Source organism: Anser anser, assembly GCF_964211835.1.
Source record: "Anser anser genome assembly, chromosome: 8".
Lineage (NCBI taxonomy): Eukaryota > Metazoa > Chordata > Aves > Anseriformes > Anatidae > Anser > Anser anser.
In genome coordinates, this window is record NC_139728.1 from 27,571,614 (window position 1) to 27,583,775 (window position 12,162).

At 45.7% G+C, this 12,162-nt stretch overlaps 1 long non-coding RNA gene across 6 annotated transcripts in view; it reads left to right on the forward strand.

Moving 5' to 3' along the window:
* Positions 1 to 11,951, forward strand: part of LOC310903429 — a 334,064-nt gene extending 322,113 nt beyond the window's left edge. For 2 of the 6 annotated variants that reach the window (XR_014587520.1, XR_014587521.1), the window contains one exon: positions 1,416 to 9,793. This is a non-coding gene — a long non-coding RNA (uncharacterized lncRNA). Of the gene's footprint in view, positions 1 to 1,415; positions 9,794 to 10,853 lie in introns of those variants that run through there. The other 4 variants (XR_014587518.1, XR_014587519.1, XR_014587522.1 and 1 more) reach the window with 4 other exon arrangements.
* Positions 11,952 to 12,162: the final 211 nt, after the last annotated feature.

Genomic DNA, 12,162 nt, shown 5'->3' on the forward strand with positions numbered 1-12,162 from the left:
TCTTTCAGATTCCCTGTCTAAAGATAGGCATGCACTTCCATAAGATGGGAAGCAAATATATGGACAGATGTAAAGGAGGGGTCTTTCCATGGATTCGCCAACTTAAGCAGTAACAAAATTTCTTCATGGGAAGCCGAGAAATCTGCAGGACACAGTTGAAACCTGCCTACCCTACTCGGGTAGGTGTACAGGATTTCCAGCTAGATCAGTCATTCAGATTTGGATCTGCTTTGAACTTATATGTAATGCTAGGATTGTTATTTGTGGATAATTCCAGGCTGGGCACAATGGTTACTTTTGAAATGTCTTGCTTTGGGGAGGTGAGCATCTCCTCTGGGCAGGGGTGTGCAGAGGAACTTGTGCTCAGCCTTCTCCAGAAAGCAGGTCCTACAGAGTCTGGGTGGTCACCCAGAAACAGGTCATTATTTTGAAGTATAAAAAAAATTAAATAAAGAGAGAGAGAGAATCCTAAGCATCAAAACCAGTCCTAGCACATAGGATGGAGATGTCCTCACATTAAATAAACAGCTTCCAGCCTAGCAGGGAACAGCCGGGAGGCCCAGACTGGCAGACCTTGAGGCTTCTGCATCCTGTGCACAACCCTGGAAGCTCCCAAGTGCCGCATCGCCCCCAGAGCCGTGCTCCCATGGCCAGTTATGTGCTGTCAGAAATATGTGTGCCGTTTCACCGCCGGCTGCCTTGAACCGTCCAGTTTTGTGGGCAGCAGTGGCGGTGCTGCTTTTCTTTCCATCTGGCCCCTCTGCATCCTCCAGCAAAGGAGTCAGCACTTGCGGCCGCAGCTGTAGCAAAACCCATATGGCGAAGCTTGGATCATTTTCTTTCCCAGCCGAGGCATCTGGATCTGTGGCTTGTTCAGCTAATAGCCTTGCTGGCAGGGCTGCAAACAGCTCCGGAGCTAAATAGTCATGGGGAGGCTCGGGGAGGAGCTCACCTGTCCTACATGGCACTTTCCAGTCTTTCTTTTCAAAGGATGTGACTCATTGACATAAATTTCATAGCCATCCAGTGAAAAACGCTACTGGATAATAATGACCTCCTTTCAAAGTCTCTGCTATTGTATGTCCTACTACTTCAAGAATTGCTCCTGTCAAGATAATGTGTTTATAAGTTGTTTTTTTTTTTTTTCCATCGTGAATCAGTTGCAAAATATTCCGGCAGCAGGACATATGGAAATCATATGAGGTTTTACTGCGTTACACTTGAAAGTGATCACTTGGAGAGTGTGGGCAGGACACTGTTTAATGCCTGACTGCCCAGGCTTCACCAAGAGGTGATGCACAGGAGGAGGGGAACCCAAAGCTCCTTGGTCTTTCATCTTTGGGGGATCGCTCAGCCATTGTGGCTGGAAGTGTATTTGGTGCTGCTCAAAAATCTTCCACTGAACTTTTTTCCAGGGAGGACGTGGGGTTTGGTTACACGAACACCATCTGTGTTTTCAAAACGTTTGTTTTTTCTATCGGAAACCGAAACCCCCACCGGTGAACAGCCCAGTTTCTGGATCCAAAGCCTGACAAGAGGATTTGTAACACCAGCGAGCACAACGTCACCCATCACAGAGGTGTCTCCTGAGCTGGCACCTCCCTGCTGCCAGGGAGCTGAAAACGGGAGGTGAACGATGACATGAGGAGGAGACTTTACCACCTTTCTGCTTCCATGCGAATACTGTGACTGAAATCCCTTTCTCCTAGACAAACTCCACCCTCAGGAGCATTACGCTTTATAAGATGGGGTAACAGACCCCATAGCACCGCTGTTACAGACCTGCTGTAGGAGCTGACTGTGGCTCTGATCGTTGTTTGTGTGGTGACTCCTCTGCGGCGCACAAAGAGGCATTACCCCAGGCAAGCTCACGTTTGCTGTTTCAGTTTTTCCTTTGCTGTTCTGAAGGTGAACGAACTCTTGCACCCACGCAGAATTGAATGGGGAAAGAAAACGCCTCAACAGAGCTGATAGAAAAACAGTCCAGATCTCTGTGGGCAGAGGAGTAATCTGCTTTGCAGAAGGGCTGAGGCGGAGGGTGGAAGAAAGAGGGAGAACGAGAAGGAAGGATAGACATCTGCCATGCAGCTCCAGCACTTGCAGCAGAAGCAACGTGTTTGTTCAGACCAGAGCACATACTTGTTTACCCAAGCAATGCTGCTGTCACATGCCGCGCACCAAACAAAACTCTACATCAAAGTCTCTGAGCACTTGCTAAGCAGCAAGCATGGCCATTTGTCATGTAAGGTTACATATATGCTATTTCACAGTGGAATGCAGTATGTTGTGCTGGAACACAGTGGCAGACGCCTCCAAACATGCTGAATGATGGAGTGTTTTTGTGCTGGGGGAAAACATCGGTTAGCTATTACACTGTGACCATCAGGCTTGCTTTGTTTCTTATTTAGGTCTCTCTGCTGAAGCTGTGACATTACAACTTTTCTCACTTGCAATCTCTTTTTATTATTATTTATATATATATATATATTTTATCAGGATGCACTTCATACTGGCACCTTTCTTAATGTCATCTCTGTAGTTCACTGGCTCAGCCACTGGAACAAGAAATGGCCGAACAGATGCGTGTGTTCTGGTTGAAGATCATGAAGCCTGTAAATTGCAAGCTTTCTTTGGGAGACAGCATGTGGGTTATTATTAAACCAGAAAACATATGTGAATAATTGAGGAAAAGGATCCAGCATTTAGCTCAGAAAATGTGAAGTCAGCTTGCTGAGAATAATGTATCTCTGCATTTTGACCTGTTGCTGACAACAAATATATTTCACTATTACCTGGATAGCAATGATTTTTTTTTCCTCATCTAAATGAAAGCCAGTTGAGAGAAGCTGGCAACAGACAAATGATGCTCATTCCACCCCTGCTTTTACTTAATGGCTGATATCAAGATCCTCAGCATTCATTGGTGACATTAGTATTAAAAACATATTTCTTATCTGGCTCTTTTATTCCTACAAATCGAGCATGGAAATAAATCTGTGCTGATGGAGCAGTGAGCACGCAGCCGTGGGAAGGAGGAGGCTGGCCCCAGGATGGAGCCCACCACGCTCTGCACCTGCCTGGTGCTCACCAGGCATCCTCTTCACCCAAGGACCTGCAAAATCCTAACCCTCGAGGGGCCCAAATGCACTGGACCCCATGGAGGGGGTTCCAAACCCGAAGGATAAACCCCAAGGACCCTGTTCAAGAGGACATGGAGGGCCCCTTAGGTCGTTTCTCTCTGCTGCCGTTCTGGGAGCACCAGGGTGGTGGGCAGATGATGCTCAAGGGGATTTGCAATATATATATGTGGATATATCAATATATCCGTATGTCAGTAAGTGGACGCAAGAAATAGCTAAGGGCAAGGTAACCCCTGGTAAATTCTGTGCGATTGTTGTTCTGAACAGCATTTGGTGCATGTGTGATATATGACCGCAAGCACCATCCTACCCGGATCAGTTCTCTAGGATTAAAATTATACAATGAATTAAAATTTTGTATGAAAATCTGGTTAATTGATCTGGTGAGTGCTGGAAACCATTACTCCCCCCTTTTCCCTTTCATCCTCAGAAAGGCTTTTATTGGGGCAGATGAGTAAGTGTTTCACAGTCTTTTCCATTAAGGAGGAGGGATTTTTAACCACAAGTGTGGATGAGAAGAACTGAAATTTCCTTACCAGATTGGCTTAAGGTACTAAAAAATACCGTAATGGTTTTTAGTGTCATACAGGCAAGGTAGGACAACACAGTGAATCAGATGAAATTTAATGACAAGTGAAAATGTCAACATTGTTTACATTAACCAAACATGAGTTTGAGGTTATGTTTTTCCTCCAGTTTATCTGAATTTCTCTGTTTATTTTATTATGCGTCCTTGGGGCATGGACAAAGCTTTACCTGATTATCTGGAGCCAGCAAAGAAAGACATAACTTCAGGCTTCTTAAGATCTACAGATGAGAAACTTCAGAGTCCCGGCAGTGTGTGCAGAAACGATCAGGTAACGGCCGTGGGGGATTAGAGTATCTGGTGACCAGTTCTAACATTCACAAGAAAAAAAAAAAACAACCTCGTAATGACACCACCTAAGGACCAAATGGAAAAAGGCAGAGGGCTGGAAGGGGAAGGAAAGCACAGAGTGCCTCTACATGTGGTGCCATTTCAGAGATGGCCGGATCCTGTTGGTTTTCTCTTTGCAAAAGGCTTAGGTAAGGACATGCTGGGTTGTTTAGCTGCAGGGGGAGATGCCGTGCACCGGGAGATGAATCCCATCCCACTCTACTCAGTAGAGGTGAGGTGTCTCTGGGCGTCAAAAGCAAACGCTGAGATATTACAGCCTCTGCTCTGCAAGCTGCCTGGATTAGCAGGCAGTAGCATCTCCCTCCGCTTCCAGGATTACCCCAGAAAATAATGTGATATGGCATCTTCTATCACTGCCTTTTGCATTCAGCTCTACAAGGACAACATGGGACAAATTGATCATACGAGACTGATGAGGCCACTGGGTGAAGTTTGGGTGAAAACCGCATCCAGATTTAACACCAGCTTTGCCTTTGTACTCCAGCTGAAAGCACAACTGTATATTGCATGAGCATACTTAAAGCAGGAAGGTACTAACCACTTTGGAGCCAGGCTTTTTATGCAGTTTTTGTTTGTGATAGTTTTAATTTACTGCTGAAGTGAATCTGAGACTGATAATTTTTGTGATTTTTTACTGAGAAAAGACATTAAGCTACTTACTTTGGCTGCACTTCCTACCCTGCAGAAATTATTTATCCAAGCACAGCAGCAAAGTGGGTCAGGGGAGGGATTAAAAAAAAAAAAAAAAGAAACTGCCCACAAAAATCCTGAATCCCTTGCAAAAGTTGGATTAAGGCTCAAGATACTGGATAAAAACCACTTGCCACCTTCTCCATTTCAAAGGAAAGGTGTCAGCTCAGGCAGCGACACAAAAAGGCTGCAGAATTCGAGCTGCAAAATCCCACTCCCATGGTCTGCCAAGCTAGCCACAAAGCCAGCAACAGAGAGCAGGATTCATCTCTCAAAGCTGCTCAGCCATTACCTCAAAGGCATGTAAATCCCAAGGAGCGAGTCGCTTCCTTGACTCCATGAAAACAGAGCAGAGAAAGCACTTGGGAAATGTGGGTGAGCATCAGTGCCCACGAGGGAGAGGAGTGGAGAAGGGAAGAGAAAGCTTTTTTTCCTGTGTTTTCTACCACTCGAGTTGAGCTCAAGTTGCAAAAGACGAGCAACCTAGGACTGAAACACGAGAGGAGCATGAGGTCTACCCAACAGCTTCCAGTAGCTCAAGGCTGCAGCAGAACCTTGGGGCAGATTCGTGCTCGAGGAAAAGTCAGTGCGGTGCAGCTGGGAGGGCTGCAAGCCACCTCCACCTCCTGTGCAGGCAAAGGAGGCGACAGCATTGTGGGGGGAACCCCCTGACCAAGGAGGTGGGACAACCACGGTGGAATTTTCAAAACTGCTCTGAGCAGAAGGAAGCCTGATCTCAGTGAGGTTAGTCAGTTTTATTCCCGGTATCAGTAGGAGCATCATTACTGGTGGTAGAGGCAGGCAGGGTATGGATGGGGACAGCGTACGCCGGATGGGATGCATCCGGGCAGGCTGGATGTGCTGCCTGCAGGAACCCAGCCCTGCCAGGAAATCTGGCCTTGATTAAGCCAACAAAGCTTGTTCTTAGGAGTGACACTGTCAGCGGCCTCCGTGGGCTATGTGGGCCATCGCAGACAGCCCTGTACGCGCTGTCCTCCTCTCCTTAGGCTCCGGGAAATGTCTCCAAATGCCAAGCCCATGAGTGGAAAAGGAGGACTGGACCTTCAGCTGGGAATGCTGGTAACTCTGGGGCAAGGAGACCAGTATTTGCAAAATAAAATTCCAGAATGACTCCAGATTGCCCTGATGAAAGCCAGATTTGTTGCCTCACTTCCATGTAAGTCAGCTGTTAGGCTGCTCCTTTTCCTTAGGTGTTTCCATGGCTACTTAATGAAGCCCTCCCAGCCTTCCTCACTTGAGAAGGAGGAATTTGGATAAGTTTGAAGAGCCCTGGAGGGGTAGAGAGGGAATAGCCGAGTAAATCTGGCTTCCCCTCTGATCATCCATCCGCCTTTCCCGACACAATAGACATGCTTTTGGTTTCCACGAAGTGATTGGAACCAGAGGTGAGACCTGTGGGCAAACTGGAAAACATTGCTCGGCTCATCCCATGCAAGCTTTCCTCACTGAAACATTTCAAAACCAAGCCGTGTGGCACGGAGCTGCCTCAGATTGCTCGCAGATGTCAGGATGAAGCAAAGAAGTTCATATCCGGCTGCGAGGGAAAGGTCACTGAGGAGCACAGCTCGTGGCAGTCTCCACCGGTGCCTGCGTACCCATCAGACGTGACGAAAGGGACATTTGCCACGCAGGCAGCACATTTTGCAACTCCGACTTCTGTTAGGGTGAGGCTAGGTGTAAGTGTGTACTCAACCTCAGCCACCCTCTGCCTTCCCAAACATTTTTCAAGTCTTTTTTTTTCCCTGACATTTTCGAAGATCTTCAAGGTGGGTGATGTCTGAAGTGGCTGATTGTGCAAACGCGGCATGGCAGACGGTTCATGTGGGAACACGCGCAGCTGGAGGAGCCGTGGGGTTATATATTTTGCAGTGTTTGGACTGTTTGTGTGCGTAGCCTGAGTCAGCAGTCTGTGTTTTCTCCCAGGCAAGAAGAGATATTTCATGCAAGCTTCGCCATCCTGTTCTTGTTTCCTGTGTATAAGAAATGACCTGAAGGCGGAGAAGGAGACAATGCAGAAAACTGCGGTGCGTGAAGGGCACAAATAAGCCAGGAACATTTCAAAACAAAGCTTTTCATCATCTGACTTATTTAGCAGCAGAAGAGCTGGGGAAAAGGAGGGAGTTACTGGCCTGCTGTGGAGACACTGGGATCCAGCAGGGAAAGGCAGTTGTCACTTAGCCACAGCGAGGAAGAGGAAGCCAAATCTTCCTGCTGGAGCAGCGTGTGCACTGCTTTGGGGGTGGGTGATGCTTGGGAGCAGGGTGACCAGCTGGTGAGTGCCTCTGCTCGGCCCTGCAGGATTAGGCAAGCAAGTGGCTGCTTCTGTGCCCCAGGAAGGCAAGGAGGTCCCATCGCCACGGCTGATATGTGTCCTGGCTCATCCCCTGCACAAGGGTTTGTGGATTCGTTCCTGAAGCCTGTCCTGAAGACAGGGGTTCAGGAGTTTTGAAGACTACCGAGTGCCTATGCCTCTGCCAAAGCAGTATATCCACAGCACTGTGGGTGCCACCTGTCACCACCACTGTTCCTGATATCAAACTTAGTGCCCCTCCTCCTTCCACTGCATGCACGAATCCTTTAAAAATCCAGTTTTGAGGACATATGTATTCCATTTTTTTATAAACAAAATGACTTAAAAAACCTGTTCATGACATACATCTGTGAAGTACTTTCCATTCCTAGAAATTATTCTATAAAATTCAGCTCAGCTTTTGAGGGTCTGACTATCTAAAAGGCTAACACACAGCCTGACTTTGAGCCAGTCGAAGCTCAACACCTCAGAAAACTCAGCCTCGATTCCTCTGGGAAGCAGAAGCTGAACAGGCCACATGTGAGCTACCGGAGTCCTCCTCTGGAGGAGATGCAGAGCTGGTATCTGGATCACACATGGCCGGGACCATCCCGGTGGAGGCTTGCAGAGCTGTGTGTTGCACCCTGGTAGACTGGCCTGAATTTCAGCCAGGAATTCATGTTACCGGGGTCTGGAGCTAGCCTCTTCTGCTGGCAAAACTTCACCCCATCAGTGACTCCTTCAGTACTTTTACCCTTCTTCTTGTATGTGCCTGTTTCAAGAGTATTACAGATCAAGAACTCTTCCTCAGATGAATTGCTCCATGCCCAGAATTTGTCGCTGCTTTGGGTCAACAGAAAAAATGACGCCAAACATTCATCATCATTATCGTAATTATTACTGTGATTGCTGCTCTTTGCCAGCAGAAGTTTCTCACAAAGTAAATACCTAATAAACTACCAATAAATATAGTTTGCTTCCTCTTAAAAAAAAATAAAATAATTTCCAACAGGAAGAGCACGTATTTCTTGCTAGCTTGTCTGGTGTGGGCTCAGAGCCATGTCCACGGGAATAAGTGGCACACTTGTATGAGTACCAGCACCGGGCTCTGTATAACGTGAGTGAAAACAGCAAAAGGTAACCGGGAAATAGATGTCAGCAGTGCTTCTAATCATCATGGGCCTCCTTTGACGCATGTTTTTAATTACTTAAAAAAAAAAAAAAAAAAAGGAAAGAAGAGAAATAAAACCAGTTATGAATAATCTAATAAGCTTACCAACCACCTGTGAAACGTGGCTTCCCAGCTGCACAAAATCAGATGCAAGAATATAAAACAGAGCATTCTCCGAGGCAACACACATTCACATTAGATGCACGTCATGCCAAAGCTACAGAAGAAAAATGCATTAATGCCATTTCTGGCTCATGGTGCACATGCCACTCTGTAAAAGTATCTTGGAGGAGTGTTTATGTAAGGAACAGAGAATCTGCTTTAAAGTCAAAGGTGGAGGGGGGAAGATGGAAGAGGGGAACCTGCTCCTTGGCATCATTTCAAATGAAAAAACGACATCATCAACGAAATCCCACATAGCATTAATTTGAGGGATTGCAGTCCAGCAAGCAAAATTACTCAAGAATAATTAAGCGTGTTTCCTTGGTATAAAGATATTCAGGAGTAGGTGCTCAAGCAAAGTTTGAGGCGGCTTTATTCAAGAAGTAATTTGTTTTCCCACTAAGAAAAGAGGGTTATGTTCACTGCATTTTGGAGCCACTCAGCGAATGTCCTCACGATGCTATTTTTCATGGGAAAGAGCTGTTTCATGGAGGGAAAAAGGTAACATCCTGACATGGAGGGAAAAGAAGTGAACTGTATTTCCAAGGCCGTTTTGACATGTTTTCCTTCTGCACAGAACCAGACTTCAAATACAGCTTCTTAACCACGACAGCTAAGTGACCCACCCAGAGAACTCTTTTTCCACAAACAATATAACGTCGGGAGAAGGAGTCTGAGAGGAAAAGCAAACAGTCCTTAAAGCAACTACTTTATTTGGATAGTTCTGAACCACTGGCACTGGGGGCAGGTTTTAAGTCAGTGGGTGTGAGGAGAGGAAAGCTCATGGTTTTGATTTGAAGTAGCCACATCAAACCCTGTTTCAGTGAATGGAATGGCAGTATTTTGAAAAATATATCCTTCTTAAGGGGATGTTAGGGAAAACAATCCCAGGGTCTGATGAATGACAAAAGCCAACATGTTGGCTGAGGGGAAAAAAAAAAAAATGTGTCTGGAAGTGAGATAGTTGGGTAAATAAAAGGTGTACCTTCCCTGGCCGGAGCAATGTCCTCTCATCCTGTCCAGCTACCACCTATTAGCCAAGTACCCAAACCATTTATGATGCAGCAGTGATGGGTGAGACACAAGCCTGCACCTGAAGCAACAAAGATATCGGAAGTGTCTGCCAGGCAATTAGGGCATCTATTGCAGTGTCTTCTAGCCTTTGACTTCAGCTTTCCCATGCACTCCTGATAACCAGATTATAAACTTTGTGTTTTTTAAGGTGATGGAGTCTCGCTTCCCATGCTACCAGAACATTACACCTCTCCCAGATGGCTGCTCTGTGGCCCAAAGGAGACTTTACTATTATTATTATTCTTTGTGAACAACTTTGAACACGGGTGAAGAAAAGCAATGTGAGACTTCAGGCAGCTATTCTGCTTTTCTGGAGGCTTCTGGGAAAGCAGGGGAGGCATGCAAAGAGCAGCAAAGGACGAAGGATGGGTGATATCCCTATCAAAGTCCAAGAGTGGGGCAGGTGGCCACAGTGTGGCCGGAACAGCCAAGGGCCCACATGCCAGAGCTGTCTCCAACAGGCCATGAAGTTTCTGGCAGAGGCAGCCAGAAATCAGCAGTGCACTTCCACGAAGGTTTCTGAGGTCTGGAAATGTGTTTTCATTCTGGTGTGGAACAAGAACCAAACTTTTCAAACCCCAAAATGTTTTTTGTAGTTGTTGTTGTTATTGTTGCCATTGAAACATCTGTTTTCAGATTGAGAAGATCAGGGTTCTCATTTAGATCCTTCTCCACTTATAAATTGACCCCAGAAACTCTGAAAACTTTCCCATGGAAATATTATTAATGGGACTATTTCACTGTGAGACATTTTGGTTTGGATGAAGCAGCATTTTCCAACAACAATGACAACAAATCTTATTAAAATTTTCGAGTTGCTCCAGTCTCAACAGCACCAAGTGGGGTGTTTTTTTTGAGCATCTTTAGGTCCTAAAGCAAAAAATATGCAACAACAATGTAAGATTATTGTCACCCATCAGATAGGCAGTAATACAATATTCACTTTGCGTATCTGTAACGACTTTACATCAATGGATCTTTGTTTCCAATAAATCTCTTACAAAAATGGGAAAAGGAAAATGCCATGAAATACCTCCATACCAGGCTCTCAATGCCATTCAGCAAGGATGCATTTTGGTCATTAATCACCCACATTTAGGCAAGCAGTTAGAAAAGCCCAGCTGTTCCAGGCCACAAAGCTTTCCTTTATTACATTAGTGTCTCCCTGCTAACAAGACAACTTTAACACATGATCTCCAAGAAGGGCCACAGTGCTTTATTCCCAGAGTAGTCATGGTGGCATTGTTTAAGATCGAAAAGTTCATACACTTAATGCCTTTTAAAAGTCCCAGTTCAGCCTAATTATCTTCTGAAGGGTTTTGTACAGATGATATCTGATTTCACATCAGCACCGTGTTTACCCAGCAGCTCCCAGGACAGCCCGAGGTCTTCAGGGAGCATGAAAGTGAGCTCTTGTTTGCCCCTCCAAGCTTTCACAGACTGCACATGCTGTGAGCGGTTATGGATACCCCTCTCTGGAGATGCTCTTTTGGGATGGGGTCGGGTCCTGAACAAGCTCTGAGCTTCAAGCGAGTGGGATCTGCCTGATGTGTTTAACCTGTGCTTGGTGCTGTGTCCCATTGAAACACCAACGCCTTATTCCTCCCCTTCCTGGAAAACTGTAGTGCCAAGATGCTGCATTTCTTCTGCTTGTCTTTAATTCAACATCTTTTTTTTTTTGTCTTCTTTTTTTTTTTCTTTCTTTTTTTTCTTTCTTTTTTTCCTCCCTATGAATCAGCATCCTGGTACCGACCTTTTATTGCCAATACTCACACGCCCTTCTCCAGCAATGTGGTCCTCTCTGCTTCCCACCGCTCATCCTCCTGCTCACCAGCACATACCCACAGCTTCCTGAGCTGGGATTTCACGGGGAATCTGGTCCTCAGAGCCATTAGGGTGCTGCCAAGCTTCACCATGCTTCCAAACACTTTCCAGGTAAAGCTTGGTGCTTGCTGTGCTGGATCCAGCCCATGAGCATCCTCCCATGGAGGACCACGCGAATTGTCCCCACCCCAGGGCTGGCGCTGCACGTCTGGAGCTGCTCGTGGCCGCCCCCTCTTTTGGCACCACCGCTCCCCATTGATGCCCCCCAGGGACTAAATTCACCACTTTTCAAACCCACAGCTTTGGAGTGGGTTTAAAATTTTCCCCAGGCACATTCCTACGGCCTCTAGTTTCCAAACTCTCAGGAATTTGCCACACAAACATGCTCCTTCCCTTCATTTGTTTCTTCCAAGTAATTAGATTGGGGATTGTTTGCTACCTGTCATACCTTGGTTTAAGCCGTTTGGGAACAAAGTGGGAAAAGAAAAAAAAAATTAGAGGCTCGAAGTGGATTAAGGCTGCTGATTGTAGTAACAAGAGGAGGTATTTTAATGACAGGTTTAAGACTTGCTAAGTAACTGCCATGAGGATTATGAATATATTTTGTAACAGGGTAATATTAACAGATAATCCTTTTTTTTTTTTTTGAAAAAAAAAAAGAAAGAAAAAAAAAGATGGCAAATGGATTTTTCAAAAGAAAAATAAACTGCAAAAACACCAAAAACCTTTCAAAATTCCACACATGGAAATTTTTCCTTTGAAAAGTTGACATCATTAAATATTTTCAGGTTACTGTCCTCAGCAGGATTACACTGGTGTGTCCTAATGTGAGTGAAATGGTGTTGATTTATAC